We start from the raw sequence: 12,868 nt of genomic DNA on the forward strand, positions 1-12,868 counted from the left end.
TGAAGAATATCCAGCTGGGAGGTTTTTCCTCACTGAAAAGCTGTCATTGGTAGCATCACACTTCCTTTTTTTTTTACAGTATCATTATTATTATTTTTGGCAACCATGAATTGGTATCCTCCCTTGAAAGCTCACATTTGCAGGAAATGCCAGCTCTAATAATCCTAGAGCCTTAACTTATCACTGCCAAAATGAAGGCAAGACTGGCATGCCACTTGGGTGTGTTATAACACAAGGTCAGTCATCGCTACTGCTGTTACTGGAATTGTCTGTGGTACATAAAAATAGCAGAACAAGAAAAGAAATCCCTACTAATGGGTGAGGAATATTTAAGAGTCTAATAGTGGAATTTTCCTTTCACTGATTATAGTAACGTCCCTACTGCCTTCTCCCAAAGAAAATAAAAAGGTGGACAAAGTAACATCCAGTCCTAAACAAGTTATATGCACGAAACATGCCATTCATAATGCACCAAAAATACTATTAATTTTAGATATGTTTTTCCAAGAAACTGAAGCTCTCTGGCCTTACAGCTACCCAACACATTTGCATTTTTCATTATTTTTATATCACTCATGGAATTGAAAAGAAAAATTTGTATCATGAAGCATCTTCAAGGAAATCCTGGAGTTCCCTCAGTCTAGTTAGAGGTGTCAGAGAAGACAGACCTACTGGGAATTTCTCTGTGTCCCCTCCCTCCCTACACATTTATACATGGGATTCCCTCATAATTGTATCTTGAATATAACCACTGAATTTAAGACATTATAAAGAAAAAAATAACTCAGACCCAAGAAAGCTTTATTTGTGTTGGAAAACTCTGAAAAAGCTCTTTTTGAAATATTTGGTGGGTGATACGTCTGCTCAGAAATACAGGCTATTAAAAGCACATGAAGCTTATCTTCTCTTTAGAATTTGCTATATTCAAATTCAAGCTTTCAAACTGTCTTCAAAGTACTCCATGCTTCAGACCTGAAACCTAAAAGTCTGTCAAATGCTCCAAAAAGCACACACTAGGAAACAATGATGCTCCCTAGCAGAAATGAATGTTTCACATCAATAAAACTTGGATTACCTTAAAAGGTCTTTAAAAAATAATAAGAAATCATACCAAAATAAAACTATTCATGTTACATGCTACTTCTGGAGGTGAAAAAAAAAAGAAAAAAAGGCAAAAAACAAATAAATCAGCCCTAAGTAGCTTGAGAACCAAGACTTAAGAAACAATAAACTGGCTAACATTAGACAGTGCTTAGAAAAACATTAATAACAAGGAATAGGTGAACTGTGAGGCATACTGCAGCTCCCCACCCCACTGCACTCAAATGTAACAGAGTATAAATCTACTTGCCTAAGAACTGCAGCAATCTGAAATACCTAGTAGACGCAGGGAACATTTACAGTGGGCTTGGCATGGGCACCAGGGAGCAAGACAAGCAAAGGATCAAAAAGGGCTCATCTCTAACAGCCTATTCAAGTTCTTAAAGACCTGTTAGGTATAGAGATTGCTGTAACCCCACTGATCTTGCAGGAATAAACACAATAAAAGGATACACAGATGTAAATACTGATGGATCAAGGATCTGTGATAGCTAATCTGCACTACAAACAACAACATTTTAGGAATCGTTTTTGACCTCTGCTGAGTCTCATAACCTCTTATCGATGGCATACCTTAAAGTCATGCAACACAGTGAATTTCTAACACTTTGCTGAAGAGTGGTGTTAAAGCACCAGGGAAATCACTGAGAACAATTAAAGGTAAGCAGTGGTATACATTAAGTATCATTCTGGATTTCTATCAACTATGTCAAGCTTATAAACCAATCTGCATTAACCTGAGAATGCCAAACCCCAACTGGTTCCCAATTTAAAAAGTGCTGACTGTTTAGGAATTGGCTGAGACAGGACAATAAAACCTTGTACCTTACAATGCATTTTTATATGCCAAGGACACCATGGCAAACAAGGAACTGTGAAGGAAGGGGAATCCTCAGCTGCCTGCTGATTTTAGGAATCTCAGATTTGGAAGTCCACTTTGAGATAACTCATACATCACTTCTCCAAAGAATGAAGGAAAGATGTGGCAAATCAGGAAACCTGAACAGATACCATCTTGGGTGAAAAAAAAAAAATGTAGAAGTTTTTGATAGTGCATGATATAGGCAAAATCACACAAGGTCACAGGAGAAGTGCGTAATCACAATGCAATACAGACTGCATTTGAAACTGGATTTCAGTGGAAAAAAAACATGAAAAGTGAAAGAAACATTAACTTACAACAGACAGAATAGCAGCCTTTACTGATGCTGGTGAACTTAGCATGACTGAAAGGCAGAGTACAGTACTTTTACATGCCAGCAGAGACAGTACTATGAATTACAAAGCTGTTATTTAGGGTAGGAATATATTTTGAAGAACAGTATAAAATGAAAGATATGCCATATCAGACACTGCTCTGAAGGTGTGCAGATTTCCACCTTAGCCTTTTTAATATAATACTCCATTTTTCTGAACCATTTGTCTCACTGTTTCTTCTTATACTGATTAGTGATCAGAGCAGCATATATGTGCCAATATTAGAACACCCTTCACCATTTTTCAATTATTGATAGTTTATCTCATCACACTTTCAACCAGATTAAGTCACAAAGCTCCTACAGCGACATGCTTTTATATGCATTATCATAAAACTTCACATTGAGCACTTAAGGTTAAAACGCTTATTAAAATGTGCTTTTATCATTGGTAGAAATAATATTTTTTTCTAAACTAGACATGGTAATTAGAAGATTGAAAGCCTAGTAACGGGCCAAATCACCTGATGATTTTGAAACATCTCTATGCACTTAAGAGTTATAATTGATTTTGTTCTACCTACATAGTAGTGTTCTTCAACTAACAGTACTGAGGTAATGAACTCTTCTCCCCATATAAAGGAATCTATGGTAATTCTTTCAAAGACATAATCCAGAATACATAACTCTGTTTTTCAAGTAGAAATACTTGATCTGCCATGGAAAACACTGTGAAGGGGTAGAATCTTACTTAATCATTCTCTGCCTGCTACTTCAGAAATATTCTGAGAACATCATCTAAGGTAACAATCCCTGCAAAGTTCTGGCATAGTATGAGAACATGCTTTACACTCACACTGAAGAGTAACTTAAAAAGAAAAGTAAGTTAGATTTGTTCTTCTGTTCTACATCTAAAAGAGCTTTTCAGCAGACATACCTATTTTTCCTACTGCACATGAATGAAATGGGTCAGCAGTCTTGAGCAGACTCCAGAGTTCCCACCAGTGATATGGAAAATTCTCTAATATTCATCAGTGCAGCCTCACAGAATTCAGTTGAGATGAACACACTGGATCACTGAATTAAAAATATTACAAGGCAAAACTAAACAAGCTTCACCTTTTCATTCTCTCCTAGTCATACATCTTATTTCTTCTGTACACAAGTAAATTCTCAACACTATCACTGGCTAGGAGCTTGACAGTAGTTTTAATAGTCAAGTCTAAGAAAGCCCCTATTTTGAAGTGTTTCTTCTGCAGTGCTTAATGGGTGTCTGGGCTCCCTGCCCAATTTTGGAGAGAGATGGACACTTCAGATGGTGATGCTAAGAGTCATAATGGGGAGCATGGAGCTGCTGACAGCTAGCTGATGGGAAATGTCAGGACTGACGCACTGCCCTTTCTGCGTGTCATGAAACAGTCATTCCACAAGACCCACATATACCCATGCTGCCTCTCCATCAGTATGAGTGTTCTCTCCATCAGGGCAGAGCCACACGCTCCATGAGGTGCCTAGTCCAGCACAAGGAATCACATCAAGTCAGGTAGGGCAGTGTGCCAGTGCAAACCTTTTCTGTCCCATGCCAGTCCTGGCTGAAGCCCTTCAGACCAAGGAATGGAGATAAACACTGTGTCATGAGTCTTTGAATACTGCCAGTCACTTAAGGCAAACTGAGCATATGATATATGAAGAATTAATCTGGAGAGATAAATGTCGTATGTAGATAGGACCATTTTCTTTGGTTTCTATTCAGAGGTACAGAGATGCTGCTAGTAACCTTCACACTGGGAGACGGATTCACATAAATATGTACATGCACATTTGGTTGAATTACCATTATTTTTCACTTTTTTTTTTTTTTTTAATACAGTCACATCTTTCCTCTCTCCTACAGGCAGCCCACCTGTACAAGGCCTGTGGCTCTGGCAAAGATTACAGCAGTTGTATCATAAGTAGCCATTCAGTTGCTTTCATTTTTTTACAAATGGTTTCTCCAACGCACATACAGGGAGAATATACATGTTCTGTGGAGGGCTCTAATGTAACAGCTACTCATCTATGAGAGCCCACTTGGATGCAAAGCAGGCTCTTCAATGTTGCATACCATTTTGTCACACAAAAACAGGATTGAAATGACACTAAATGCATTGCATGGCAGCAGGTCCTGCCACATGAATAACAAGTTACAACATTTACTGGAAAGAAAGGTACTGCAACTACAAGGCACCGTATCAAGGTAAGCAGATGTATAGTTAAGCTTGTTGCTATTGGTTCTGAAAGCAGAGACGCTGGAAAAAAAGAGCTGCTTTAAGAAGATAATAGAAGAAAACACTGTAAGCCTAGACATATGCAAAGGCTATGGCAGAGCACATGTCTGGGTTAAGAAAGATGAAAATGGTGAGAAATAGAGCATGTTCTCAGTGCAGTATGGTGAGGAGAGCCTAGCAGTTCAATCACAGACTTAATTTGTGCTTGGAAGCAAGGAGCGCAGGTCTGACAATTTCTGAATTAGGTTATATTCCTGTTCTTTTCAGGTCACAACTATATATAAATCATACATTACACATGTGGGATAATGTCATGGTTATTTGGAATAAATTCCATGAGATTCAGGTTAGAAATAACTCATTAAATATAACTTGCAGCTGGAAAAGTAATTTCTACACTGCCATCTCGGTTCCTCAGCCCTCTCTGAATAGGTTTATACAGTTGCATCTTACTTCCTAAGTGGTTAATTCAGACCATTTTATGCTTATAAAGCAGAACCTTTCTCCTAATTAACTATTAAACCACTATTCCACTGTCCTCAATGGGAGCCAGAACAACAGAAACCTACTTAAAAAAAGTACTGCTCCGGGTATTTTATTGTATTAGAATACAGTTAAATTTGATCAAAATCAGAATATGATCCTCAACCCATTGACATGCAGTAAATTCTGTATCATTTCAGTCATGGTCTTATCTGATAAAATGCCCAGATGATCTAAGGAACATGACAGACTGGGAAAATAAATAAAGGCAACAGTGCATGGATGGTCTACCCAACACAGCCCAGCACAAGTTCTGCAGATATCTCCCTTTTCTACCTCACAGACCTTTCTGAGATAACTAAGGCAATGTTCTCCCACAAAATTCACCAGCACGCTGTTCTCTACATAAGAAAATGAGAGAATGCAGCAGTGAGTTTAGGGGTTTTTTTTATTATTTTAAAAGCTGTTCACAGCAACTGACAACTTTCTCCTTAAAGTAGAATACAAAAATAAATCAGCTTGAAATCTAATGAATGACCTTTCCACTCTTTAATAAATGATTACTTAATTTAGAAATTAAATGCCCCTTGTAGTCAAATGTTCAGAACAGGTTAAAATTGTTCATATCCAGCTTCTACCTGTACACTTTTCTGGTTTATTTCTCCTGTATAACTTGTTCTTCAGCTGTCTATTAGTAATGATGTCCTGTAAGGACATCTTTTTGATTTCTTTAATAAACAAATAAAGTATTAGATGTTATTACAGTAGATAAAAAGTCTCCCATTTCAACTAATAACTGAGCATATTTTACCATGTAGACCAGCTTCAAATTTGTCTTCTAAAAAATTACTTTAAAAGTCTTTTTAAGACAGCATAAAACGTCCGTATCATATCCTTAACAATCTCTAAAGATGACTAGCTCTAGCAGCTATTCAAAGAGAATACCAAGACAAATTAAAATCTGTGCAGAAATCTGAGGTATTTATTCAACTGACTTCTTTACATGCAAAGAACTACTGGTATTATGCAAGCATACACAGAGGGGAACGATCCCACAAGGCATTAGTGACAAGCTGAGAATATCTTTTAGTTAAATTGCTGTTGCTTAATAATTCAGAAGTGTAAACAGTCATTCTGAAGTGGTCACTATTAATACAAAGGTGAAAATGCAGAGACACCTGAATGGATTTTGTTTAGTCTGCAAAGCAAAAACCCTAAAATTGTCATTCTTCTTAAAATACATTGGAAGAAACTGAAAAATCCAATTCACAGGTTTCTCTTCTGTCTCATCACTGCAAGAGCCAAGGCAGCTTGTAACACATGCACTAACCATCGGAAGGACTCTGCAGCATCGCAGTGTCTGAATGGTGAACCACAACCCCGGCCAGGGGCTGCCCAAACAGCTCTTTGGCCATTATCACCTTCTCTGTCGGCTCTTCAGCTCCAGGGAGGGAGCGGGATGACATAGTGAGCAGCCAGCAGTTCTCTTTCCCAAGAGGACTGAACATGCCTGACCTCCCCATCTTGCTTGACATGTGATGTATCCATCAGGCCGTTACCCTGTGAAAGCTAAGCAGGCTTTCTACTTGTGTTAAAAGCTTCAGATAGAACAAGAGTCTTTTTTCCAGATCTGCAGCCAGAAGTAATGTGTGCAAGCTCTAGCAAGTGCAAAACAAGGAATTATCTTCAGAATGGCTTTAAAAATAATGAACAACAAATTAGACTTTAAAAAATTCTTCTCAAAAAGCTGTGTTGCACTTCAGTGTCAATGATAGGATGACACAGTTCTGATCATTTTCAAAACTGATTGACTGGCATTACCTAGAAACACTACTGCAGGGGTGAACCCACTTTCTTGGGTCTACAGTCAAGACTCCCAGCAACAGGCCCATTCCCACAGAAGCCAGACAAAACTCATATAAAGAAGAAAACATTATTTTCCAACAGTTAAGTTCAGGGAAATTCATCACAGACTATGTTCTACATGGCTTATCTCCCAGGGAAAACATCATCGCCACACAATTACTCTCTTGGCGCAGTCAGAAAAGAAAGGCAGCTCAGCTTTCATAGTCTTAACAAGGGGGTAAAAAGATGAAGCGAGAAACTACACTCTTAATACTTCCTATTTACTCTGTAGGGGCATGAATTATTCTTTCCATGAAAGTGATTATGCATAGACCATGAAGTAGGAAATTAAAAACCAGAACACCCTATATTTTGCTTGCATTTCAGTAATTGCCTGCTCTACAAATGTACTGTTCTTTTTCAGAAGTTAGTATTTTATGATTAGGAGACCATGGATCATAATGCCTTCTAATTGTATCTATCAGTAACGTGTATTTTCCTGCTGTTGTACTGAATTTAAGAGAATGAAAAATAAAAACTTGAGAGTATGCTCCATCATCTGTATCAATATTTCATTGATGTATAATTTAGCTGCAGTGATATACACTTTTCTCAAATAAATAACTTTCATTGCAATAACTGAAAAAGCACTAGCACAATTGAGCACAATTTTCCAATCTAATGTTAAAATATGGATTGCTTCATGTAAACAGAAAGGTTTACATGAAATGAGATCCCTTATAATTTACCATTTGAACACTACCAATTTAGTAAAGATTGCATTAGGTGCTCTGTTTAGCAAAACACAGACAATAGGCTTGTAAGTCACAAAACAGAGAAGAAAAATTCAACAGCACCGAGGCTTGCATATCTATATACTATGGACTGATTTTTGTTTCTATGAAAATGTTTCAATTCACATGTTCTTTCATATTGTACAATGCTTTTTTCTGAGTTTACTGTTTACGTATCTTATCAATCATTTCAGTTTTACCCATATAAGCAAATTATATTTAGCAAAACAGAAGTACACTATCAAGACATAATATTGACAGCCTCAACAGAATCAGAGAAACTGCCTTTACACTAATTTTAAGTAGAGAAAGAAGAGGGCTAGTAGTCAGGGTTCTGGCTCTAAAGGATCAGAGCCTGCAGATAAAATACCTTGCTTTCAACTGCTGTCATAGAGACAGACTACCCACTAGCCAACATCCCAACTGAATTAGGAAGGAACACCATCACTGCGCATCCTACCCAGTAACGAACTGACAGTCATCACAACTCCCAAGCACAAAGGGAACGGGTTTCCTCTGGGGAACTGAGCTGAGCAACCCTCTGCTCTGATGAAGCTAGAGAGCTCACCTTCTGCCATAGGTTTGTTGAGCAAGGAGCAGTCAAATTTTGCAATTCAAACTGCAAGCAAACAGCATGGGGTTTTTTCCCTTTAGATTACACAAGAGGTGGAGCTGGTCAGCACATGTCAAGCACACAGGACAACAGCTTCATCTAACAGGGAAGACTGTAGGACAAGGAGCAAATCTCAAGCAAACCTCCCAAGTGTCTGAGCCCAGCACAAAATGGAGGTCAGCTGTGTAAGATGTAACAACCACAAGCAAGTATCTGCACACTGAAAAATATCATGAATAATTCACCATGGTTTGCATGTTTACTTAGCTCTGCTAGGGAACACTGTGTTGCAGAGAAGGAAAAAAAAAAAAGTGACAAATAGCTCGGGCTTTTGGTATTTCTCATCAATCCACACAACCGGACACCAGCCATAGACTTTATGTGGGAGGACACAAATCCACTAATTGATACATAAGAGGCATTTTCCAAGCATGATTTTCCAAAAGAATGCAAAGCTTGCTTTTCTGTTTCCCTCCTGTAGAAATTGGCAGGGAATAGGGATTTTCTCCTACTTCCCATCTTCTTAACAGTAGGAAGGCAGAAGACATCAATACAGTGGCTTTGTTGCAGAATTCACAGACTTTGTGACACTAAGAGAAGGTGGACTGCCCTACGTCTTCTCTCCCCCACAGTTATTTCACACATTTCCTCCCCTCACTTCCTATGAGCTAGACAACTCATATTTGACTATGTATCTGTAACATCTACTTCGAAGTACTACATCTACTTTAAAGTACTTTTCTTTAAGCTAATTTACTTAAAAATTGCCAGTCAACCTGTACCAGTATGCTCATTTGCAATACAGCACTAATTCCCACACTTTTATAGAGCCTAGAAAATATATTTTAAACTACCTTCTTGGAGGACAGGAATTAAAACTCAATGAAAATAAAGAAAAAAAAATTATGTCACCTCCCATTTCCATAAGAACATTAATTTTCAAAGTAAGTTAAACAGCATAACACCATCATTGACAGAAAAAGCCCATGTCTTGTAGACACAGTCCTGTTAAAACACAATAAAATCAATAATCCAATTAGTAAAGAGATGTGTTTTAATCCAACACTACTAAGTACCCATGTAACTCATCATCTCCCCCTTCATACACAATTCCCCAATCAAAAGGGGCAACAAAAAACATTGACTTCTCACCTAACCATAGGGGAAAGAAAAAGTGATTTGATTTTCTATAGGGGACAAAAGTCATCTGTATACCTACCATAGAAACAGCAGGCTACTGAAGTAAGAGTTGGCTTCTGTTGTCCAGAGAACACAAGTGTTCTTTAGAATATTTTTATTTAGGCAACAATAATGACTCAACGTCATATACACATACAGTTTTGTACTGTTGTAAACAAGCAGAACAAGGAGAGGCCACCTGGTGGTGATCTGTGATAAACAGGCTTGGTAGCGTAGAAGCAAGAGATAAAATTGTTAATGCAGGACCTGATTTGGCAAATCTCTTTCTTACACACTTAATTTTTATGCACTTTAGTAAGGCTTAGCAAGTCTGTATTTATGAAATTTTATGAATTAGCATTACTGTGATTATTAGCAATAAACCAGTAGAAAGTAGAATAAGACACCTCTACGTGATATGTTCAGAAATATGTTTCATTAAACACCTGAGCTTTAGCAACAGCTAGAATGGATATCAACATTTATGTAGGTTCATGAACCTTGAAAAGGTTTGGCAAATTGGAAACCAGATTTCAGTACAAGTCAAACCAAAATAACACATGGCTGCAGTTTACAAATATCACATATTTTACTAAATGATTTTTTGCAAAACATAACATTAATTTCACATCTTGAAATAACCATTCAGTCACTTTAAAACTGTTTCTAATTCTACATAACCAGACATCTCAGAACAAGAAAGACTTAGGGTACAGTTTTAGAAGTACCACTTCTGTTTACACACACATCTACTATGTCTTGTCCTATGGTTAGAATAGCTGTAAGCAAAGCTACTGAAGTCTGGTTTATAAGCAGCTTTTGTAAAATAGTCATTTGAAAGAATCCCTAAATTTGTATCATTGACAAATGTAAAGCAAAGTGGCACAACATTTGATTTGCAACAATGTATTTATCCCTAACTGTTCACATCTCTTATTTTTAATTGCTCAGTTTTCTATAAAGCATATTTAACTAAGAATAACCTCCTAGTTGCATGCAAACCTATGTAAAATGTTCAGGGCTCAGCAGCTTAGGCAGTCTCATAAAATAAGTTAGAGTAAATAAAAATTAGGTCCAGTACATCCTGCTCAATATTTTTAGGAACCTACACAAAGGGGGAAAAAAAAAAAAAAAAAAACGTCCAAAACAAACCCACTGTGAGAAATCACTTCAGAAGTGCAATTTCTGCAATCACCAATTTAAGTAAAATTTTTTTCTTGCATGCTACAGAATATAATTTTGTTTAAGTAAGTATACAATCTATTTGTCAACATCTGAGTTGTAAAGGCCTGTATTATTAGACACTGTAGCTAAAAAGCAGTTTCAGGACAGTGTGAATTTGCAAATTCAGTAAATTAATTCCTGAGAATATATCTCCTGTCCTGTTGTTAAAGTGTTTCCTTCCATTTCCACTGTGTCATTCATTTGGATAAGCTATTAAACTCAGATTGATATCAATATATCAATCATATTTCATATATATTGCACCACAGGCTATAGCTCTGTTCCCTCATAACAGTTAAGAAGAAAGCTTCTGCAATGCATACATTATTTACCTCAATATTACTCTGTGGCTGTTAGCACCTTGATCTGGATTTAATTGATTTAAATGATGTGGAAGTAAAGAAAAGGAACCTACTCATCTTAAAGTTCAGGATACTGACCAACTGAAGTCCAGGTATGTGATACAAAAAAAGGAAAAGCTCAAACAATTTCAACTTGCCTTTTTCTGTTGGAGGATGTATAAATACCTCAGTGGCATAACAGCCTTATTGTACAACCTGATTTGTTCATCAATCGGCATCTTCTTAGCAGGTTACGAAGCATGAGTTTGCTGACTGTCCTCTCAGTATTTTTGACACAATGCTCAAGATTCTGAATGCAAATACACAGTATTTCAGACTTATCTGCACTATATTTAAAACCAATGTCAGCCCATATGCAGAAACTGTTAAATTCTTTTAACTGCACACAAACAGGCTCCAGTTCTCTGTCATAAAAATTAGTTAACAGTAGCTCCCTGTTGTGCATGTGCAAATACACACAATACAGAAAAGACTAATATCAGCAGCAAAGGTAACATTGACTACCCCTATGGGATCATCCACCTATTGTTGCCTAATTCAACAAAGTTCATCCCTACCCATCTTTTTTTGTTGTTGTTGTAAAACATTATAATGCTATAACACACAATTCCTCCGAAGTGGTAATTCCTCCGAAGTGGACCACCATGCAAAACAGTTTCTCAAGCTACATCCAAAGCAATAATGAGCCACTGCGATAACAAAAGCCAATGAAAATCGGTGACCATCTTCATTTCTGCTATCTTGAAAATGCTAAACCAAAAAAAAAGAGCATTTTTCCTTGTACACATTTTATTTGGGGATTTATCAGAGCCTGATTCAGTCTACATATTTATCACTGTTCCCGCATGCTCTCACAGTCATCAGAAACCTTTTTGAAAAGTAGCAAACAAATGCCTTGCTGCTTGATTGCAGGCTCAAATAAAAATACTACTTCAGACCCTTTCACCTTCCTGAGAACATCCAGGGAGCGCTATAATGTGCTATCAAACACAAAAAGATGGACTCCACTGATTTTTCAATACTTGCCAAATAAAGTATTACACAAGAAATATTTCACAAGTTTTACTAGTGGAATCCAATGTGAAGTTGCAATCAAGCTGACATTAGCTAAAGATTAAATGGACCAAATACCAACTACTGCTTGTTTGGACCACATCCTCCAGTCACTTCTAGTCCCACTTAGTGGCTGATTCCAGTATTTTTGACTTAGGATACATGATTTATCTTTGACAACAGATGGAAGTGGGAAAAAAAAAAATATATTAATTTCTCTGCTTAGAAGGGATTTATAGTGGCAAGCTATTCACTCAAGCTGCCAGAAAATAATGTCATTGAACACATTTCAGAAGGTTGTCTCTCTGTAAAGCAGCGGAGACAAAAGCACAGCTTCATTGTAGAACTGCAAAACATGCTTAACCATTTGCCTTAGTTAAACTGAGTACAAAACTGCAGCTCTCTATTGCTGTGTCAAAACTATAGTTACTTTGTATTACAGGGTAGCAAAAAGAAGTAGAATTTACAAAATACAGTAATAAAAAATAATTACCTACTTCAGGTGCTTTTTAAGAAACAACTACAAATTCATTAGACTTCTGATACTTAGTATCAGCCAGAATCATGACACTTTTAAGTATAATCTAACTTTATTTATGAGATGGCTTCGTGTTTAGGTTTTTGTTAAACAAGAAAGTGAATATAATACTGGAGATAGCCAGCAGAAATGGTACCAAATCATCCTTCAATATATATTTAATTAAATAAATCTTTATCAAAGTAGGTAAATAAATTTATGCAAATCTATTTT

At 36.9% G+C, this 12,868-nt stretch overlaps 1 protein-coding gene across 2 annotated transcripts in view; it reads right to left on the reverse strand.

Moving 5' to 3' along the window:
* Positions 1-12,868, reverse strand: part of HCN1 (hyperpolarization activated cyclic nucleotide gated potassium channel 1) — a 191,794-nt gene that overhangs the window by 154,374 nt on the left and 24,552 nt on the right. The window lies entirely within an intron of this gene.

Source organism: Tyto alba, unplaced genomic scaffold, assembly GCF_018691265.1.
Source record: "Tyto alba isolate M040663 unplaced genomic scaffold, T.alba_DEE_v4.0 Super-Scaffold_42, whole genome shotgun sequence".
Lineage (NCBI taxonomy): Eukaryota > Metazoa > Chordata > Aves > Strigiformes > Tytonidae > Tyto > Tyto alba.